This window comes from Dasypus novemcinctus, chromosome 5, assembly GCF_030445035.2.
Source record: "Dasypus novemcinctus isolate mDasNov1 chromosome 5, mDasNov1.1.hap2, whole genome shotgun sequence".
In the NCBI taxonomy this organism is placed as follows: domain Eukaryota; kingdom Metazoa; phylum Chordata; class Mammalia; order Cingulata; family Dasypodidae; genus Dasypus; species Dasypus novemcinctus.
In genome coordinates this window covers 111,390,378-111,412,165 of record NC_080677.1, presented here as the reverse complement: position 1 = coordinate 111,412,165, position 21,788 = coordinate 111,390,378, and the positions used below count along the sequence as shown (strand labels likewise).

At 42.8% G+C, this 21,788-nt stretch overlaps 1 protein-coding gene and 1 non-coding gene across 3 annotated transcripts in view; both read left to right on the top strand.

Annotated features, from left to right (window-relative positions):
* The window catches only part of PLXNA4 (plexin A4), a 465,144-nt gene that overhangs the window by 49,893 nt on the left and 393,463 nt on the right, over nt 1-21,788 (top strand). The window lies entirely within an intron of this gene.
* On the top strand, nt 12,960-13,066 carry LOC111766391 (U6 spliceosomal RNA). The gene has a single exon (XR_002798455.1). It is a non-coding gene; the product is annotated as a U6 spliceosomal RNA (small nuclear RNA).

The window sequence follows — 21,788 nt, the reverse complement described above, 5'->3', positions numbered from 1 at the left end:
AAAGACAAGACATGCAAAGGGGCAGGAGAGTATTATGAATACTCGAAAGAAGAAACAGACCATGGGAACAGACTACAGATGCTAACTACGATTATTAAAGAAAAAAGAGGAAAAGATAGACCAAAGGGCAGAAAGAGTAGTGACTTTCACTAGAGACTTGAAATCTATAAAAAAATATTTGAAATTACATATATTCAATAAAGATATGCATTAGAACAGTGCTATCCAATAGAACTTTCTGCAATGATGGAAATGTTCTGTATACAACACTGTCTGCTATGGTATGCACTAGCCAAGTGTAGCTACTCAACATTGGAAATGTGGCTAATGTTACTGAAGGAATGAATTTTAAATTTTATTTTGTTTTTATTTACTTTAAATAGCCACATGAGCTGGAAGTTACCATATTGGTCAGCACAGAATTAGAATGCTCCTAAAATTTAAAAGCATGCAACTTCTCAAATGACTATCTACAGTAGAACAAACAAATAAATTATAGCATAATTCCATAGTGAAATATTATGACAATGAGAACAAACGTTCTACAACTACAATAATAATATTGCTTGAAAGAAGAAAAATGCAAAAGAGTACAGATATGATGCATTTTTATGAAGCATAAAAATAAGCAAAACGGATTAACTCAGGACAGTCCTTATCCTTGGGATGTGGTGCCTAGATGGGGATGTGAGCTTCTAGAGTGCTCCTTCTGTTGCACCTTCTTCTTCTCAACTGTTTGGTTACCCTGAGATAAATTCATATAAGAAAGCAGGATAAATGCTGAAAAAAAGAAAGAAAGCAGGTAAAGAGTCCCCCTTCCCTCATGCACGTACAACGTACACCTCGAGGGATTTTGTATGGTTACAGTGTGGCCTTGGACAAGGCACAGGCCCTGTGGCAGTGGCAGTCTTACCTGGTTATACCCTCAATGTCCACCTGCTGAGACTCAGGAGAGGCGGGGTCCTAAGTGACGCTCTTGAGGTCCTTGGGCTTGTAGTAGGAGAGAGAAGGACAAGGATGGAAACGGGGTGCCTGCCACACAGAGACAGGCAGGGACGAAGAGGGTGGGAAATTATAGAACATATGAGTGAAGGTGGTTATTGACAGGCTCCGAGATCTGGACTCAGGAAATTTAATTCTTTCCATTGTGTTTGAATTTTCTGTGACCAACGGATCTTTTTTCTCTTCTTTGGGCAACATCAGCCTGTGCAAGAAAAGGGATATTTTTTTTTCCTCCATGCTTGGGTGTTAGCAGGAAGCAATGTCTGGCGGTGATAGTGGTGGCTGGAGTTGAAGTGGGGGAAGTCCAAGGAGAGGGGAACGTGGGGAGGGGCAGCTGCCAAGGGCACCCAGGCTTGCTTGGCCAGCTGCCCTTTGCTCCCGGAGATCCTTCCAATTATCATGTTCTAACAACCGCCCACAGTTCCTGATTGCTTACTAAGGGCCTGGGCCTGCCCTGAGCTCTTTAGGCTGGCTGTGGGGGATGGGTCTTATTTTTAACTCCACTTCATAAACGAAGAAACTGGGTTTCTAAGAGATTCAGAGACTTGCTGGGGTTTGACGATGAGTGAGTCATAGCGGACGTGGAGCCCAGGGTTCCCTTCGGTAAGGCCCACGCCCTGATCCCTGCGCACTGATGCTCAGTTAAAATCTCGGTGCTTGGTTTATCGGAATAAGGCAAGCCTCTGCCTTTCCAGGGGGGACACTTCTGTTCCATTCACCTTGCCCAGAAGCAGGAATTCCCTAAACTTTGTGAATCTAGCGATGTCCCAGGCTTCAGGACGGGCTCTGCCTGAGACCTTCTCTGTGAACCTGGGCTGGTGGGCTTGGGTTTTCCCCTTTTGCAGGCACCAGGACCCCTCTCCTTTCTTGCTGTGCTGCCTTGTGGGCAGCTGACACATCTCTGGGCTCCTGGGAGGAAAGGGGTGGTGGTGTCATCTGCCCACCTGGGAGGCTGACCGAGGGGCTCTAACAGGGAGGCCAAGGCTCCAGCTGCTCTCCTGGTGTTTGCAAGCATTGCGCACAGGCCTCTCCGTGCGGGTGGCAGCGTTGGGAGAGCAGGAAAGGGGAAAGCGAGAGGACAGCGATTCTCTGATGGCTTTTCTAGGAGGGATTGAGAGGCCAGGAGGTCCAGGGTCAGGGCAGATTCTGCGATGTCGCTCCGCAGCCCTCGGAGGAGCTGCTGCGGGCCGGGGGATTTTCCCCTCTGCTGGTTTGATAAATGATCCGAGGCTGGTGTGTCCAGGCTGCGCAAGCGCGTCGCGGCGGTCCCTACTGCCCGCGCACTTCCCCATGAAATTGACAACAGAAGCTTCGGGCTGGAGTGGCTTGAAGAAGCGCTTGGTACAGATAAAAACTTTTTTTCCAGCTTCCTTCATCGCCAGAGGTTTCCCTGTCATTGCGGAGTTGATACTTCACTCTCAGACGGCCTTTGGCCTCCGTGATCCTTCCCCCCCCTCCCCCTTTTCTCTCCAGCAAAAGCTGTAGCTAGGGGTTGGGGCCAACGTCTCCCGCCTCCTGAGGCGTCTGTGTCTGCGGGGCCACCCTTCTCGGTCCTGAGGTTCTCTGCAACTGGGTTTCCGCACGTCTGTCCCGAACTGGGGAGTCCCAGCCTTTGAAGAAGTGTCTTCACTCTTTTGAAATGGTACTTTGGGAGTGGAAAATGACTCCATTCAAGGCATCGAGCAGACCTAAAGGATTGTGGTACCTTCAGAAGAGGCTGGTCTTAATATTTCTGGCCAAAAAAGAACCACTTAAATCTTACCATTGAATTAATAATTACTATAAATCTCTCCTATGTTGAGTGCTTAGTATGTTCCAGACATGAACCTCCTTTCCTACGAGGGAATCTAGCCTGCAGCATCCTTGCCAAAGGGACAGTTGGCTCCTGAATATGTCAGCGGCTGTGTGACATTGAAGGAGTGGCCCAATTGACTGAGATCCTCGGAGAGGATTGAAATCTGCTGCCTTTTAACCTCTACTTGCTGGCTTCAGTTTTGCTCTTTGAAATAATCCAGAGAGAATACTTGTTTGCAGCCGCCAACTTTAGTTTAAACATACACCATCCCTTCAGGACTCCTTAGGCTCTGGCTTTCTAACTCGCTTGTCTCCTTACCCTTTTTTTTTCATTTTTTTATTATATATATATTTTAAAGATACATAGATCACACAAAATGTTACATTAAAAAATATGAGAGGTTCCATACCCTCCACTCCTCCCACATCAACAACTTTCATTAGTGTGTTACATTCATTGGATTTGATGAGTACATTTTGGAGCACTGCTGCACAGCATGGATTATAGTTTTTGTTGTAGTTTACACTCCTCCAGTCATTCAGTGGCTTATGGCAGGATATATAATGTCCTGCATCTGTCCCTGCAATATCATTGAGGACAACTCCAAGTCCAGAAAATGCCCCAATATAACGCCTCTTTTTCCCTCTGCCTCCCTTCAGCAACTCCCGTGACCACTGTTTGCTATAGTCACAGTAGTTCTATAGTAGAATATCAGTAAGTCCACTCTAATCCATATTTTATTTCTCTATCCTGAGGAGCCGGGGATGGAGATGTCTACTTTTCCTTATCCTTTTAATCAGTCTAATGACAATGAGAGATAAGTCAAAGTAGTTACCCTCCTTTTCAAAAAGCAGAGCCTGAGGCACAGACAGGGGACTCAGTAGTTCGTTCTCAAAAAAAAAAAAAAAAAAAAAATGTGCTTTTCTTCTGAAATACTCCCCGCTCTCCCCGTGAACATTCCTTTCCCCATGACTTCGTGGACCTTGGTCCTGTATTGTATGAAAGCTAGCCATCTCCTCAATGCTCCTTCTCCTTACTTGGAAGATGGCTTACCACTTGCTGCTGCAACTGCTGGACAAGGTAATTCCTTGGAGTGGCTCTGGGATTTCAACCTTCCAGCCTCTCTCTGCACCTGCCTCTTGGTTGGGTCCTCTGGGCTGATTTACCCAAGGACTGGCTGCCTAATTAGTCTCGAGGTGCCTGCAGCCCTGGTAGAGCAACCTATATCTGGCAACTTTACTCAGAGGGGAAGGCAAGCCTTGTCTAATGGGTCAGGCCCCTGTGCTATGTGGCAGCCCCACAGGGGTTGTGGGAAGCCTTGTCCAGAGGCCTCCTTATCTTTTCTTCTGTTGCAGCCAGATCCTGATTTCATTTATCAAGTCCTAGACATGCCAGTGGGGTGTGTGCAGAGGGGGAGGTAGGAAGAGTAGGGCAGTTTAGTCTTTTCCTTTGGTACTATGGAGCTTCTCTCTAGGTCTGGAGTGAGGATCAAGGGTGAGACGACAGTATAAGGACTAGGTACTCATAGGGAGCAATAAGAAGAAGTATGATAACAAAATAATGATGATAATAACAGTTGCTAACACTAACATAACAGTTATTCTGTGCCCTGCACTGCTGGAGGCATTTACACTTAACTCCCTCCATCCTCACACAAACCCCATGCACGATGTGCTGTTAAGACTCACCAGGAACCTGAGGCTCAGAGAGTAACTTGACCAACTTGACCTGTCACAGAGACAGGTGCAAAAAGTTTCCAAGTTCTGTGCTTCCGATTGCTGTGGGAAGTAGCAGAGAGGTATGAGCACCGTCTCGGGAACCTGGGTTTGGGTGTGGGCTCTGCCACTTACAATGATCTGCCTCTATGAACCCTAGTTTCCTCCTCTGTAATATGGTAATAATAATAGTAAACAACCACCACCCAAGAGGCTCTTGCAAGGATTAACTGAGAAGATGGAGGTCAAATATGCAACCTGGTGCCAGTAATTAGCTCTTATTGTAAAGGATGAAGATGCCCAGATTTTCAATAACAGAGAAAATATCTTGACTGTGGGCTCCATGGGGAGGGTCTCAACAAGGAATAAAGCCTGAGCCTGGGAACAGAGGAGCCTGGTTCTGATTCTCTCTGTGTCACACTTTCCTTCGTCTCGATGGTGAATTGGTGGGACAGTGGGGTGCAAGGAATGTGGTGGGTGCCATCAGGTAAATGAGATGAATTCTTCTTAGAGCACTTTTGGTTCCTCGGAGATGAAAGTAACAGTATCCTCCAATGCCAAGGAGCCCCTTCCTTTTCCCTCTTGGGCCCAAACTCGGCAGCTCACGTGAGGAAGAAGGAAGGAAGAGAAACGAATCAGTTGGGTGGCCTCAGCCACAAAAGGCCTTTTCCCAGAGCTGGATCTTGAGGTTCCTGAGAGCCTGACTCTACCCCCTATTCTCCCACCGAAGCAGTCCTTGGCAAAGGGGGGAGATGCAGTGCGGTCAGCACGGTCTGGGGCATGCACCCCCACCTGCTGGGCCATATCTCAAAGCAAATAAGCATTTATGGCGAGGTTCTTTGATAAGGCTGGTGAACGTAAATCCAGAGAGCGAGATCATCTTCCTAATAATTTGGATTTTTTTGGCAAGCAAAGTGATTTCTGATCGAATTAGATGGTCTTGCAACTTGTAATGTGATGATGAAGAGATGTTATTAAGAGTAAAAGTAGCCCCTCTGCCTTTTCTTATTGATTACTAGTACTTGTTTGTGTTATTTCTCTATCCACGGATCCTTTGTAAGAATCTCTTAAAGACACTTTTCCATTAAAAGAACAACACGGGATTGTTAAAATGAAGTAATGCAATATATCATAAATCTCCTCAAGTTGGCACAACCGGCTGTATTTTGCCAAAATGCTGATATGCCAGGTGAGGGTTCCTTGTCAGCCCCTCGGCGTCCCGGGAGGCCCGCTGTGCCCTCAGGAGACCTGCTGTGCCTGTTGACGTACCAACCCAGCCAGCGGGCCAGTTCTGTATATTGAATATTACACAGGGCTCTTCTCTTTCTTTTGTTTTAAGAAAAAAATATATTTAGGTGGAAGTCCTAATAGTTTCTCCCTCCCCCCAGGTGTATGCACTTTATTTTGGGGTCTGCTAAAATCAAAGGCTTTGGTGCCAGCCAGTCAATCCCATGTCTGTCTAGGGCTGCTGTCCCTGCCCTGGAGCCTGCCTCCTTCCCCCATGCTCGCTCAGCACCCCTACCCCGCTGCCACATCCATACACGAGCACACTGGTGGGTAAGGTCCATGGCCATGGCCCTCGCTGTAGCCAGGCTTCCCGTCTCTGCACCGGGCAGCAGTATGTTGGCTCTAGGGGCTACGCTTCTTTCCTGTAACGCACTCCTCCTTCCCTGGGCTCCCACGGAGAAGAGGAGTCTAATGGTGCAAAGACTAGGGAAGGCAGCCCTGGGGTGGGCTAGCAGGGGAGCCCTGGATCAGGGCCAGGGAAGAGCTGGGAAGCAGAGAGGAGAGAGATGTTATCCTCTCCTCGTTTCTGCTGACCAGTTTTTGATTTCATTATGAGCTACTGTTCTCTCCTCCTCTTCCCTTCTACACACATCAAGCTGCGGCTTCCTCCTTTCTGGCCTTTTCTGCTAAGTAGCGTCAGCCCTGGGAGTCCTTATAAAGCAGTCGTTTTACTTTCCAGCTTCCTTTCCTCAATCTTTCCCCACTCGAAGGAATGTCTTTCAATCTCCTTGCCTCTATTGTCCTCTGAGTTAAAAAAGAAAACAAAAGAAAACACAAAAAGACCCAAAGTCCCAAATCTTTATTCTGTCCTTTAGAACAACCCCGAGGGTTCTGGGTCTGTGGGCCTTGGGCCCAAGCTGGAGTCCTCGAGTCTCCAGATAAGGTGATGCGCCGGCTGTGGGGAGATGGCACCAAGGCAGGCAGAGCAGCGAGGACAGGTGAGGTGGGCTGACGGCTGATGGGAAGGGAGCAGGGGGCCTGCAGAAGCCTGCAGACCCCACTGAGCCAGAAGTCCCCGAGGTGGGCAGGAAAGCTGCAGCTTCACAGACCAGAGGAGAAAAAGGAGAATAGAGCCCCGGAGTACCAGATAAGAGCAAACAGGTTTTCTTTTGGAGCCAAGGTTTTTTTTTTTTGGTTTTTTTTTTTTTAACTGAGTATAAGGGACTCCTGATGTGGAAGGGCACCTTGAATTTTTCAGAAGATGCCTTGGGATGAAAAACTGGGCTGAGGCCAGTCCCTGTGGATTCAGGGGAACCCTTTGAACAGGGGTCTGAAGACACTTCTCCAAAGCTCAGCAGCCGGTTCACAGGACAATTTAAATCTTTTCATGTTGGCGGCCTTGCACCCATCTAATTCCTGAATTCATGTCCTGCCCAAGTATGTGGCTCCATTCACAGGGCCTCAGAGCACTGTAAAGGGTGTGCCGGGGGATCTGAAGGCCACACAATTCTGATCATTTGTTCTTCCAACTCTGATAGGGCACCACACTACGCCGAGAACTTTGCATTCAACTATAACTAAAAAACACATCTTTACCTCGAATTCATGGGTAGCCTCATTTATTCCTGACCACAACCTATAAGGCAGGTCCAACTACCCTGCCCACTTTATGGCTGAGGAAACTGAGGCAGCGAGGGAATGTGTAATTTGCCCAGGCCAAATTTGCAAATGAAGAGCTAGGGAAGGAAGAAGAGAATCCCAGACAAAGGGAACAACTTGGTAAAGGCATCAAAGTGGAAAGCGCATATGGGCAATGCATAGGGGTTCTATTTGAGTGGAGATGATGAAAGGCAGACAATGGAGGTCTTTGAATATGAGGCTAAGTTTGTCCTTCATTCTGAAGGAACTAGGGAGTCATTGAAGATTTTTGAGTAGGAGAGAATCATGATCAGAACAGACAAAATAGTTTGTAGAAAAGAGAATCTGGAGATGCACAGAACATTAAGAGGTGACTGTAACAGAACACGTGAGAGAGAATGGAGTGTGCAGGGAGAGTGGTAGGAAGTCATAGTACTTTGGACAATGCAGCAGAGAACATTTTGTTCACCTTTGGGAAGGGACAAATGATTTCATAAGATGAAGAAAAAGTGTTCTATGTTCTAAATCCTTCCAACTCCATCTACACTTTTGTACCTCCTATCCTGACTTCCAGACTAGACTCGGATCATTAATGCTTTGTCCTTTTTATTTTTCCTCACTGGATTTCCTTGGCTCTAATGCCAGTTATTTTTATTTTTTTTCAGATTGCCCTACTGTCAGTTTATTGGAATGGGAAAAGGGCTCTTTTTATGTCTTCAGACATTAATTGACTTTGAGGGAGGTGGTAGGTGAGTGCAGAGTTGGCATATGGAAGCCTCTAGATCACCAGAATGAATTTGTACTGTGGTGAAGTGCATTGGGTTTAGGTTCTAGCCCCAGCCCAGCCACTAATTTCTTCTGTAGTTCTAGGATGTGTCATCCATGATTTTGAATTTCTGAATCGGTAAAAATGGGCATAAAAAGCCTAAGCAAGTGAGAAAAATGAGATGGTGGTAAGGAAGTTGAGATTCTATTAGAGATTGCCAAAGGGTCGTCCCCAGGCAGATGGCATCAGCATCACCTGAGAACTGTTAGAAATGTAAATTCCTGAGCCTCACCCCAGATCCGCCAAATCAGACATGCATGGTGGGCACCCCGTGTGATTCTGATGAACATACCACAACCTGTTAGGCTCTCACCTGAATCTACCTTCATTCTACTACAGTGGTTCTTCAACTTTAGTGAGCTTCATAATCACTAGGAGGACTTGTTTAAACATGAATTCCTTAGGTCTGGGGTGGAACCTGAGAAGTTGTCTTTCTAGCAAGTTCTCAGTGAGAACCACTGCTCCATAATATTCTAGCGTTGTGGCCTTGAACAGATTTCTTGCACCCTCTGTGAGTCAGTTTCCTCATCTGAAAAATGAGGTTAATAATAGTATCTACCTTATTGGCTGTTATGAGATATAAATGTGGTAATTCATATAGAATGCTTAGCACATAATAAACCCTCAATAAGCATTTTATGTTTTTGTTATTACTGAATTTGTAACATGCTTTACAAATACACAGGGTTATTGTCAGTCAGATGGAAGAAGATGTCAGAGGACTGCAATAGATCTATTTTATATACAGCTTTATTGAGGTATAATTGACCTACCATAAAGTGCTTAAAGTGATTAAGTTACTGAGTTTTGGCATATTTATACACTTGTGAACCCACCACCACAATCAATACAATCATCATCCCCAAAACTTTTCTGGTGCCCTTTTGTTATTCTTCCCTCCAGCCCCTTCTGTCTCCATCTATTAATGGTATCTTTTTCAAGGCAATATCATGGGAATCTGGGAATAGGAGGCCTGACTCATGGTCCCCTGGCTCTGTAGCCAGTCAGATGTATGATTTTGAGTGGCCTCTTCCCCTCCCTGGGCTGCTTCCTTGTCTCCACATGCCATGTGGTTCTTATCCATTCCACCTACATATTAAAATAATCATTTGAGGAGCTTTTAAAAAATACCAATTTCCACTCTAGACCATTTAAATTAGAATTTCTGGGAGTGGGATCCTGGCATTTGTGTTTTGTAAAAAGTTCCACTGGTAATTCTGAAGCACAGTGAGCTGCAATGATTTCCAACACAGTCTTCATATCCATGGTGTATATATTACTTTGTATTTTTCATATTGATTTCATTTCAGTCTTACAGAAATACCATGTGGTGGTAGGTAAGAAAGATATAGCCTATTTAAAGACAAAGAAATAAATATGCAGAGTGGATAAGTGGCTTGACTAGATCTAAGGTAGAGCAGGAATGGGAAGGTAGCGTGCATTTCCCATTATCCCCTCCAATTATTGTTAAATAAGATGACATAGACATGCAATGGAAGCAGGCCAATGGCTGATAGGTTTGAGTCTCCCAGGCTGGGAGTTACCATGGACCAGTATTTGGTTTTGCTGTAGTATCCAGAGAGAAGTGCAGACTGTCTGGACTAACTCACTTTAATCCCCAAGGATATGGATATTTAAGGTAAAATGCCAATTAATTCATTGCTCCTATCTTGTTAATAAAATAATAATTGTGCTCTTCTTGGCACCCTTCCTGGCCCTCATGGTGTCAAGCCATCTGGAGAGCATGTCTGTCACCCCAAGGTTTATTGGGTGAATAAGTGAGATGCTTTCAGCTGCTGGAAACAGAACCCAGTAATAAAGATTGGGTGGCTCCCAGATTGGGTAATTCAGGGGCTGAACCTCACCATCATGACCTAGGTACATGTCAACAATGTCCCCTCCCAAGGTCACAAGAAGTCTGCTACGGTATCAGGTGATGTGCGATAGACAAGTAAGGAATAGGTATGCTCTCAAAAGGCACCTCTCTTATACAAGGATTGGAGTATCTCCCTGATGATCCAGCAGGCTTCCCCTCAGGTGCCACTGCCCAGGTTTGGGCCACAGACTGTTCCTAAATGGATTACCAGCAGGGTGAAGATCAGTCCAGTAACAATTGGTCCCTTCTGAGGTGTGGCCTGGAATAGAGAGTGAACTCCTGCATAGGATTGAGTAATATACCAGCAAGAAAGAAGTGGTGGCTTACTGGCTGCAACCTGGACAAGTATGGAATCAGAACTGGGAGGTGGGTGTTTTAAAGAACAGTTTCATCCAGGTTGTGCAGAAGCCTGATGATGAGCTGCTGTCCCTCCATAAAGTAGCCCCCTCTCTAGTGAGCCAAGTATTCCTGTCTGCAGACACCACAGCTCTCTTTCACTCTTTAGCACAAGATTAAAATCTCTTCTGCCCCAATCAAGATGGCAGTGTGAGAAGCTTCAGGGCTCAACCCATCTCAGAAATTTTGAATGACCTGCAAAAACTGGCAGAAAGATCTTCCTCAAAGATCCAGAAAATAGTTAAAGGACTGTAGTAACAGGGCAAGCACCGAATCAAGAAAAAGGCCACCTACAGGAAAAGCGGTGGACTCTCCTGGCACCCTGCCTTCCCCTTCCCTCTCCCTTCACAGGCATGGTGCTGAGCCAGCCCGTGCTCCCAGTATAGATCCCTGGTCCTGGTTCAGAGGGAGTAGAGTAACCCATGCACATCCTGGGAGGATGCATGTGTGACCCAGTCTATCTAGTGGTGGCCTGAGGGACTTGCTGTCCCAGAAGTTGCCTTGAGTGTAGAAGGTGGCTCACAGATCTCTCCTATATAAAGCTACTGGAGGAGAGCATCCAGTGGCTGCCTGGGGCAAGGGATAACTGGCTGTCGGACATACAGAGCAGTGCCCAGCACCAGGAGGAATGTTTCCTAGGGAAAAGGGGACACTTGTATCTGTGTAAATGTGGGTAGTCCTATGGCCAAATATGCATGCCTAAGACAAGACACATGTACAGAAAAGACCAGGGAGGCCTCATGCTTTGGCCTGGAGCTACAGGCAATACCTTAAAGATATTGCAGTTTCCAGAACACTGCAGTAAAGCAAATGTCACAATAAAGAGTGTCACGTGAAGTTTTTGGTTTCCCAGTGCAAATAAAAGTTATGTTTACACTATACTGTAGTCTTTTAAGTGTGCAACAGCATTATGTCTAAAGAACAATGTATATACCTTAATTTAAAATATATTATTCATAAAAACTGCTAACCATCATCTGAGCCTTCAGCGAGTCGTAAGTATTTTGCTGGTGGAAGGTCTTACCTTGATGGTAATGACTGCTGACTGATAAGGGTGGTGGTTGCTGAAGGTTGGGGTGGCTGTGGCAATTTAATATATATAAGACAGCAAAGAAGTTTGTCATATTGATTGATTCTACCTTTCATGGAAGACTTCTCTGTAGTATGTGATGCTGTTTGATAGCATTTTACCCATAGGAGGACTTCAAAATTGGAGTCAGTTCTCTCAAACCCTGGTACTGCTTTGTCAACTAAGGTTTATGTAATATTCTAAATCCTTTGTTATCATTTCAACAATGTTCACATCATCTTCACCAGGAGTAGATTCCATCTCAAGAAACCACTTTCTTTGCTCATCTAGAAGCAGCAAATCCTTGTCCATTAAAGTTTTACACTGAGATTGCAGCAATTTAGTCATCTTCAGGCTCCACTTCTAAATCTAGTTTTCTTGCTATTCCCACCACATCTGCAGGTATTTCCACCACTGATGTCTTGAACCCCTCAAAGCCATCCATGATGGTTGGCATCAACAATTGGTTCCAAACACCTGTTAATGTTGATATTTTGACCTTCTCCCATGAAACACAAATATTCTTAATGGCATCTAGAATGGTGAATCCTTTCCAGAAGATTTGCAATTTACTTTGCCCATCAGAGGAATCACTATCTTGGGCAATTATAACCTTACGAAATATACTTCTTAAAAAACAAGACTTGAAATTGAAATGACTCCTTGATCCATGGGCTGCAGAATGGATATTGTTTAGCGAGTATGAGAACAACATTCATCTTGTTGTATATCTCCACCAGAGCTCTTGGGTGACCAGTTCATTGTCAATAAGCAGTCATATTTTGAAAGGAATCTTTTTTTTCCCTGAGAAATAGATCTTAACAGTGGGCTTAAAGCATTAAATAAATAAACATGTTGTAAACAGATGTGTTGTCATCAGGCTTTGTTGTTCCATGTATAGAACATAGGCAGAGTAGCTTTATCACAATTCTTAAGGGTCCTAGAATTTTTGGAATGGAAAATGAGCATTGGCTTAACTTAAAGTAACCTCCTGCATTAATCCCTAACAAGAGAGTCAGCCTGTCCTTTGAAGTTTTGAAGCCAGGCATTGATTTCAAATTCTCTAGCTATGAAAATCTTACATGGCATCTTCTTCCAATAAAAGACTGTATCATCTTGAAAACCTGTTGATTAGTGTAGCCATCTTCATCAACTATCTTAAATAGATCTTCTGGATAACTTGCTGCTGTTTCTACTTCAGCACTTACTGCTTCATTTTGCCTTTTTATGTTAAGGAGATGGCTTCTTTCCTTAAACTTTATGGACCAACCTCTGCTAGCTTCCAACTTTTCTTCTGGAGCTTCTTCACCTCTCCTCAGGATTGAAGAGAGTTAGGGTCTTGCCCTTGATTAGGCTTTGGCTTAAGGGAATGTTGTGGCTGGTTTGACCTATGCAGACCTCTAAAACTTTCTCCAGTGCTCCCTTCAGCAGCACATATACTAAAATTGGAATGATACAGAGAAGATTAGCATGGTCCCTGCACAAGTATGACATGCAAATTCGTGAAGTATTCCATATTTTTAGTGGCCATGATAGCTGCTAAGAGTAGGGAGAGGGAAGAAGAGATATGATGTGGTGGCATTTTCAGGACTTGGAGTTGTCCTGGGTGGTACTGCAGGGACAGGTGCTGGATAGTGTATGTCCTGCCATGGCCCACTGGGTGGACTGGGGAAGAGTGTAAACTACAATGTAAACCATTACCCATGTGGTGCAGCAGTGCTCCAAAATGTATTCACCAAATGCAATCAATGTGCCATGATGTTGAAAGAGGTTGTTGATGTGGGAGGAGTGGGGTGAGGGGGGTGGGGGTATATGGGAACCTCTTACATTTTTTGAATGTAACATTAAAATGATATAAAGAAAAAAAGAACTAAAAAATAATTATTATAACAACTATATTGCATGATGATAGCTTATGCATAAATTAAATGATGGCAAGGGGCAGAAATTGGGCAAATGAGAATACCCTCTGTTCTAAATTACCTATGTCATGATATCATGATATTTAAAGGTTTACCTAGATACTTTAAAAGTATTAAAAAAAAAAACTTTCTCCTTATCGGCATTAAGTTTGTTTCATTTTCTTATCATTCATGTATTTACTGGAGTAGCACTTTTTAATTTCCTTCAAGAAGTTTTCCTTTGCCTTCACAACCTGGCTAACTGTTTGGCACAAGTGGCCTTGCTTTCGGCCTATCTCAGTTTTTGACATGTCTTCCTCACTAAGCTAAATCATTTCTAGTTTTTGATCTAAAGTGAGAGATGTGTGACTCTTCCTTTCATGTGACACTTAGAGACCATTGTAGGGTTATTAATTGGCCTAATTTCAATATTGTTGTGTCTCAGAATAGGGAGACCTGAGGAGAGGGAGAGAGACAGGGTACAGACTGTCGGTGGAGTAGTCAGCATACACATATTTGTTGATTAAGTTTACCATCTTATGAGTGTGGTTCGTGGTGGCCCAAAACAATTACAATAGTGACATAAAAGATCCCTGATCAGAGATCACCATAACAGATATAATAATAATGAAAAGTTTTGAAATATTACAAGAATTACCAAAATGTGACATAGAGATATGAAGTGAGCATATGCTATTGGAAAATGGTGCTGATAGACATACTAGACAGTGCTGATACTTCAATTTCTAAAAAACACAATATCTGCAAAGCACAATAAAGCAAAGTGCAATAAAATGGTATATGTCTGTATTCTCTAAACTCATTGTATGGATAAACTCTGAAGGAGAGCACTTGTACCAGTCAATCTCAAAGGCTGGGAAAGGGGTTTTCTTTTTTTTTCCATTTATTTAGTTATTTATGGTTGGCTTCTTGCATTCAAGGAAAGCTCTGTTGTAACACCAGCTGGATACAAACTTAAAGAAGAGATGCTTCAGAGTCCTAAATTCTAGTGATAGCACTTTCAACAAAAGATTACAAAATGTACAAAAACAGGAAGCCATGGCCCAGGCAAAGGAGAAAATTGAGGCATTGGAAACCATCAGAGAGGAGGCTAATCCTGGGACATTTCAGGCAAAGACCGAAAAAAATGATCCTCAAGAGCTAAAGGAAAACATACACAAAGAACTAAAGGAAATTAGGAAAATGATAGATGAACACAGAAAGAATAACAATAGAGAGATGGAAATTATGAAAAGGAAGCAAACAGAACTGAAGACCACAGTAAGAAATTAAAATTTCCCTAGAAGGGTTCAATGGCATATTGAAGCTGGCAGAAGAAAGAATTAGTGAACTTTAAAATAAAACAATTGAAATTATCTAGTCTGAAGAGCAGAAGGTAAAAGGAATGAAAAGAAGAGATCAGAACCTAAGGAACCTCTGGGACACCATCAAGTATACCAATAAGCATTGTGGGAGTCCCAGAAAGAGAAGAAAGAAAGGGCAGGGAATATTCAAAGAAATAATGCTGAAAATTTCCCAAATGTAATGAAAGACATGAATATGCACATCCAAGACACTCAATGAGCTCCAAACAGAATTAATCCAAATAGACCCACATTGCACCATGTTTTAATAAAACTGTTCAATGCCATATATAAAGAGAATTCTGAAAACCACAAGAGAGAAGCAATGTGTCATATATAAGGAAGCCTCAATATGTTTAAGTGCTGATTTCTCATCAGACACCATGGACACAAAAAGGTAGAAGAAGGACATTTTTAAAGAGCTGGAAGTAAAAAATTGACAACCAAGAATTCTATATCCTGCAAAACTTTCTTTTGAAAATGAGGGACAGATGAAGACCTTCACAGATAACAAAAGCTGAGGGATTTATCACCACTAAGCCAGCTCTGATAAACACTGAAGGGAGTTCTGAGTTAAAAGGAAATGACACTAGACAATTGACAAGCCACATGGAGAAATAAAGATCTCCAATAAAGATAACGATATGGATAAATATAAGTACCACTATTATTGTATTTTTGATTTGCAACTCCAATTTTACTTCCTACAGGATCTAAAAGGCAAATGTATAAAATGTAATGATAAATCAATGGCTTGGGGCTCAAAATGTATAAATGTTTAATTTGTGACAAGAACCACAGGAAGGTGGGGGTGTAAGAACATAGTTTGTGTATGTTATTAATGTTAAGTTGGCATCAAAGCAAACAAGATTGCTACAGATTTAGAATGTTAAATTTAAGCCCCATGGTACTCACGAAATATCAGAGAATATACAAATTCACAGAGATAGAGAGTACAGGTTACAGGGCAAGGGCAATGGGGAGTTAATTGCACAGTGAATGTAGGGTTTCTCTTTGGGGTGAAGAGAAAGTTCCAGTAATGAATAGTGGTGAGGGTACAGCAGCACTGTTGATATGATTAATTCCACTGAATGGTATGCTTAGGAGGGGTGAAGATGGGAATGTTTACGTTGTATATATATTTCCACACTTTAAAAAAAGAAGAGAAACTGTAGAGATGATGAAAATTAAATGTGGTATATGATCCTGGATAGATTCTAAGAATGGAGGAGAAAAGGTCCAAAAGGACCATTATTGGAACTTGAAAAAATTGGAATGTAGATTTGTAAGCTTTATAGCAATGTTAGATTTCTTGAACTATCAAGTTCACTTGATAGTAAGCACTTACGGTGATTACATGAGTGAATATTGTTCATAGGAAATGTATACAGAAGTATGACTTTTCAAGTAGTAAGATACGTGCAACCTGTTCTTAAATGTTCATAAAATAGATAGATAGATGATAGATAGATTAGATAGGTAGGTAGATGACACAATGATATGGAAAATATGAGAAAATGTTTAAATTGGTGGATCTGGGCATCTAAGGGGCTGGGGTTTCTCTGTATGGGGTTTGTATTATTTTTGTAACTGTCCTGTAAATTTAAAATTACTACAAAATAACAAGTAAAAAAAAAACTGGCCAATTCACCCATTCCCTTTGTTCACATGTTACTTTATTTACTCAAGGTGTGGTCAAGAGAACTGTCCATTTGGTTGCCTGCATGATTGACAAATTGGAGTTGGGACCTTTTATGGTCTCTGTTACAGCATCCTATTCTTAGAAACCAAGTTGATTGCTTAGAAAACTATCCTCTTTATTTCTGTTTTTAGTAGCGAGGCCTTGGCATCGGTCCAACAATTAATGAGAAATCATGGTACAATTTAATTTATCATTTTTTTTCTCAATTCTTTCTGTGTTTGACATAATGGTGGGAATTAAAGAAACTTCAATGGAAAAATGCATCAATAAAATAAAAACATATTGTAAAAACAAACAAATGAACAAACAAACAAAACTCAACCTGTTTGTGCTGTTTTGCTTTCTATCTCTGTACTCCAGGCAGACCACCCAGGGTTGGTTAACACCTTCTTTATTCAGGCTATTTAGATGACAGTGTTCTCGAGGTACATTCTTGTCCTGAGGAGGCACCCTTGTCACCCTGATAGGGCTTCAGTTCCCTGCTCTCTCTGTTGCGATTAAGGGGACACCTTGCCCTATAAGTTGGTGCCTGCAGATATCTGGTGTCTCTGTGATGATGTCTTGATTGTTACTAAATTAACTCTCAGAAGGTCACCTTATCTCCTTGTTCAAGAAACTTGCTTTTGTAGCCTCTGTGAGCTGACTCCATGAGCTAATACTCAGGGCTGTTTAAAGATGTTGTTCAGATTGGGTGAGGTAAGTCCTTGGGTGAAGGTTGAATCTGGGACCTTGTCAATATACTGGCAGGTGGGATGGGGAATTGGTTTGGGCACATATTAAGATGGCTGTAACGTGATCAGGTGTCAATTCAGGTGGGAATACAGGTCATTTGTCGGTTGCCTCATTGATTTTTACAGGCTGAGCATTTTGCCTCATTGATTTTTCACTGCCGACTGACTCTTGTTCATCCGTTCACTGTGAATTGCTTCATTCCTTTTCAATTCATTTTTTGGTGGCTGTTTGACACTTCGCCATACTGTATTGCCCTTATTCACTGTAGGGAGTCATTCTACTTTCTAGTACAATGTCTGTGACCTTGAGACTTCACCATATTGGACTGCTCTTACTCACTATAGGTAGTCATTCTACTTTCTAGTACAATGTCTGTGACCTTGGGAAAGATCTTTAATCTCTCTGAGCCTCACCTTCCTCATCTACTAAATGGAGATTATAACTCTTGCCTGAAGCATCAAGCAGCTGAAAAGGAAGCTGGATAACTGGGAGAAAGGGCCCTGTGAGGTGAGTGCCAAGTGCAAAGGAATTATCACCTTGCTCGATAAAGTAAAACTTGGGCCCGCAGACTTGGTGATGGAGGAAGAACCTCCTTTTGTGGAGGAGTGTGAAACTCCAGAGCCTGAACTTTACTCCAAAGATTGTCTCTTGCTCGTAACTGCAGCCTCTATCTTATTAGCCCCAGACGGTGACATGCATCTTCCTTATAACCCTTGGCCCAGTGTGGATTTACAACTGTCCATTAATATCCAGTAGCACAGCTGAGGCAAGGCTGGACATTTTAACAGGACTTGAGCAAGGCCCTGGGGATACTAAAAGGGGAAAAAATAGAGAGTTACCATAATAAGTCATTGTGATTTCCAAGTTGTGGTTCATTGCGAGTCATCAGTCTCTTTCAGTGAAACCCCATGTTAACATCCACTGAGATGCCCTGGAGCCATGCCCATTTTTGACACCAAGTTAGTCCCCTTAAAGTTTAGGCCTAAAAGAACGAGGCCCAGAGTGGGATGGGGATGCCCTCTACTACCTGTGAAAGTGTGCCATGTGTCTTAGCAAACTGTGTGGGGAGCCATGTCTTTGGGATCACTGACACCGAGACTGTTCACTCCCTTTGCGGAGGCCGTGCCAACCCTCACAACCATAGTCTTGCCCCACAGTCCAGGACAGTAGTCACTGTCCCCGAAGAAAACAGCAATCTGAACACTGAAACACCTGCACTAGAGGCAGTGAGGAAGTGAGGCAGCCGGCAAGGTACCTGTGAGGCTGAATCAGCTCTTTGGGTGTGAGGAGTGGGCAGGGACTTTGAGGCTGGGAATAGGTGAAGGAGAAATCTGTACTTTGTTCATATCAACTCATTTTATGCTTCTTCCTTTCTTTATCTTTATTTTGTTTTCCTGTGGGATTTCACATTATCATAGAGAAGATCATGGCCTTTCCAGCTATGCTAAGAGGAACTGGGAAGTTGGGGCTGTGACAGGCTTGCAGGCTCTGCCAGGAGGCTACAGGGAGGGGGTGTCAGGTGTCTCATCAGGAAGTGCAAATCAAGGGGACAGAGTCTGTATCACTTTTTCTAGTGCTTCTCTTCACTCAGGGATTTTCTCTCCAGACCTAAATCTTGGAAGTTTGAGGATTTGCTCAATAGGTGAAGCAAATTACCTTACATTTCTCAATCTAATTGATAAGATATTTTTCTTAGAGAAGTTGTGGATTTATAGAACAGTCATGCATAAAATACAGGATTCCCATATTCCACCCTATAATTAACACCTTGCATTAATGTGGTACATTTGTTACAATTGATGAAAGCATATTTTTATAACTATACTATTAACTAAAGATCATGGTTTAACTTAGGATTCACTGTGTAGTACAGTTTCATGGATTTTTTAAAAAAAATTTTATTCTCTTACCATTTATACAAACTAACATTTCTCCTTTTAACCACATTCAGACATATGTCAGTGCCATTAATTGTGTTCACAATGTTGTGCTACCATCACAACCATTTATTCCTGATAAGAATTTTATAAAGACTGAATAACAAAATAAATGTCAAGGGAACGTAAGCCAGCATACCACTGTTTCCCAAAAATGTGTACCATGGAATGATTTTCCCTGAGCTATTAATAGGTGTTATTCAGTGAAAGGGTCACTTGGTCAAACAAGTTTGAGAAACCCTGGTTAACAAACTGTCAAGAGATTTCTTTATCAAATGATCTTTTTTTTGGTCTTTATTCATTTTTTTAATATTACGTTAAAAAAATATGAGGCCCCCATATACCCCCCACCCTCCTCACCCCACTACTCCCCCCATAGCAACATTCTCCTCCATCATCATGAGACATTCATTGCATTTGGTGAATACATCTCTGAGCATCGCTGCACCTCATGGTCAATGGTCCACATCATAGCCCACACTCTCCCATGTTCCATCCAGTGGGAGGACCTACAGTGTCTGGTAATTGTCTCTGCAGCACCACCCAGGACAACTCCAAGTCCTGAAAACACCTCCACATCTCATCTCTTCCTCCCTTTCCTCACACCCAGCAGCCACCATGACAACTTTCTCCACACAAATGCCACATTTTCTTCGATTACTAATCCCAATAGTTCATGAATAGAATATCAGTAAGTCCACTCTAGTCCATATTCTATTCCACCATTCTGTGGACCTTGGATTGGTTGTGTCCATTCTACATCTATGTCAAGAGGGGGCTTAGATTCAAATGATCTTTTAATCAGCTCATGTGCCTTATGGCTCTAGGATAATCCAGCATTCAGTCTTTCTCAAACTTGTTTAACAGGGACCCATTTTGGGCAGAGCATTTGTTTGGATGGATGTTCTTTTCAACACAGTGTTATAATTGTTTGGGACATGCATGAGGTGAAGGGGACATGCTTTTATTCAGTATGCTTTGACAGGCATTTGTCCACATTTTTTCTAGGTCTTCTCATTCTTACTCATCTCCCTTAAATAGCAACTTGAGGAGTTATTTAAAATCCAGAACAATTTTGGGGGATCTGTTTTTCTTTACCAAAATGTGCCTTGCCCTTTGCCTGAGTTCTTTTGGTTTCAGTCTAATTTCTTTCAGATGCTGGCCTTTAGATCTTCCTTGGTTTTCATAGCAAGGTTCTTTTTACAACTTGAATGAAGAAAGGGCTCCTTGCTAAGAACTATGCAGCCGACGTGTGCTCTTTTCACTCCCCCTCTAATTTTGGTTAGAAATTTATGAAGTTTACAAGTTAGCCTATTCTATAGAAGCATTTGTAATATCCTGTTCGTGAATGAACATTTTGTTGTGGTAGTTCTTCTTCAATAGGTATAAGTGTAAAATTCTAGATCCCCAAGTAAAACATCTTAGTTGGCAGTCACCTTCTTCTATCCAAGGCCCCTTGGCACACTACGCATTGGCCTAGGGATTGTTAGAGGGCCCTCAAGCCTACAGAGGCTTTCTCATCTAGAAACAAAGGATGACGTTTGTATCCTCTTGAAAAGATTTAAATGAGATGACTTATGCAGAACTCACATGCTGGTTCTCTGTAAGTCATTTCCCTCGATGATTCCCTTTAGCATCAACCTGAGCAGTGCCAGCTCTGCAAACAACCTCACCTTGACATGTCTAAAACAGAACTCTTGATTTCTTTGTTCCTCATCCTTGTCCTCCCCACTCTTTTCCCGTGTTATAAATGGTACCACAATCCACTGAGGTGATCAAGCCAAAAATCTAGAAGGAATTATTAATTCCCCTCTCTTCTTCCCTGCTTATGTCTGTATTCATCAGCAAGCCCTGCAGAACTACCCACTTCTCTCCGTTTTCACCACCGTCATCTAAGCCAGGCCACCATCATCCCTCCCTCAACTTGTGCAGGTCTCCTGTTCCACCCCCAAGCATCCTGCACTCATCTGCCAGGCTGAACTTATAAAGGATAAACTGGATCATGCCACTTCTCTGCTTAAAAACTTTCATGGCTTCCCAAACCACTTGGGATAAATTTCAAATTCCTCTTTATGGTCTTAAATGCCCTCCATCATCTGACCCCTGCCTCTCCTCTCTGACCTCATCACTCACACTTCTTACTTACTAGATGGCTTCCAGCCTTCTGTCTTTTCTTTGCCAAGTTTGCTCTCTCCTCAGGATCTTTGCACCTAGAATGCACTTTTCCTAAATATTTGCAAGGCTGGCTCCTCCTTGGCCTTTAGCAAGCACCACCCCAGAGTGCCCTGCACTGGTCGCTCCAGCTGGAAAATACCCTGCCTCCTCCAGTTACTCTTCATCAAATTTCTATGTTTTTTTTCTTTGTATTTCTTAACAGTAATTAAAAATAGCTATTTTTCTTGTTTATTGTTTATCTTCTTCCTACTAAAAAATAAGCCCCATAAGATCAAAGACCCCATTGTCTTATTCATTGCTGCACCCCTAAAACATAGCATAGCGTCTGGTATTAGTAGGAGCTTGTTATGGGTTGAATTGTGTCCCCCCAAAAGATAATGGGGCCCTAAGCCCCCATACCTGTGGATATGGCCTTATTTGGAAATTGGGTCAT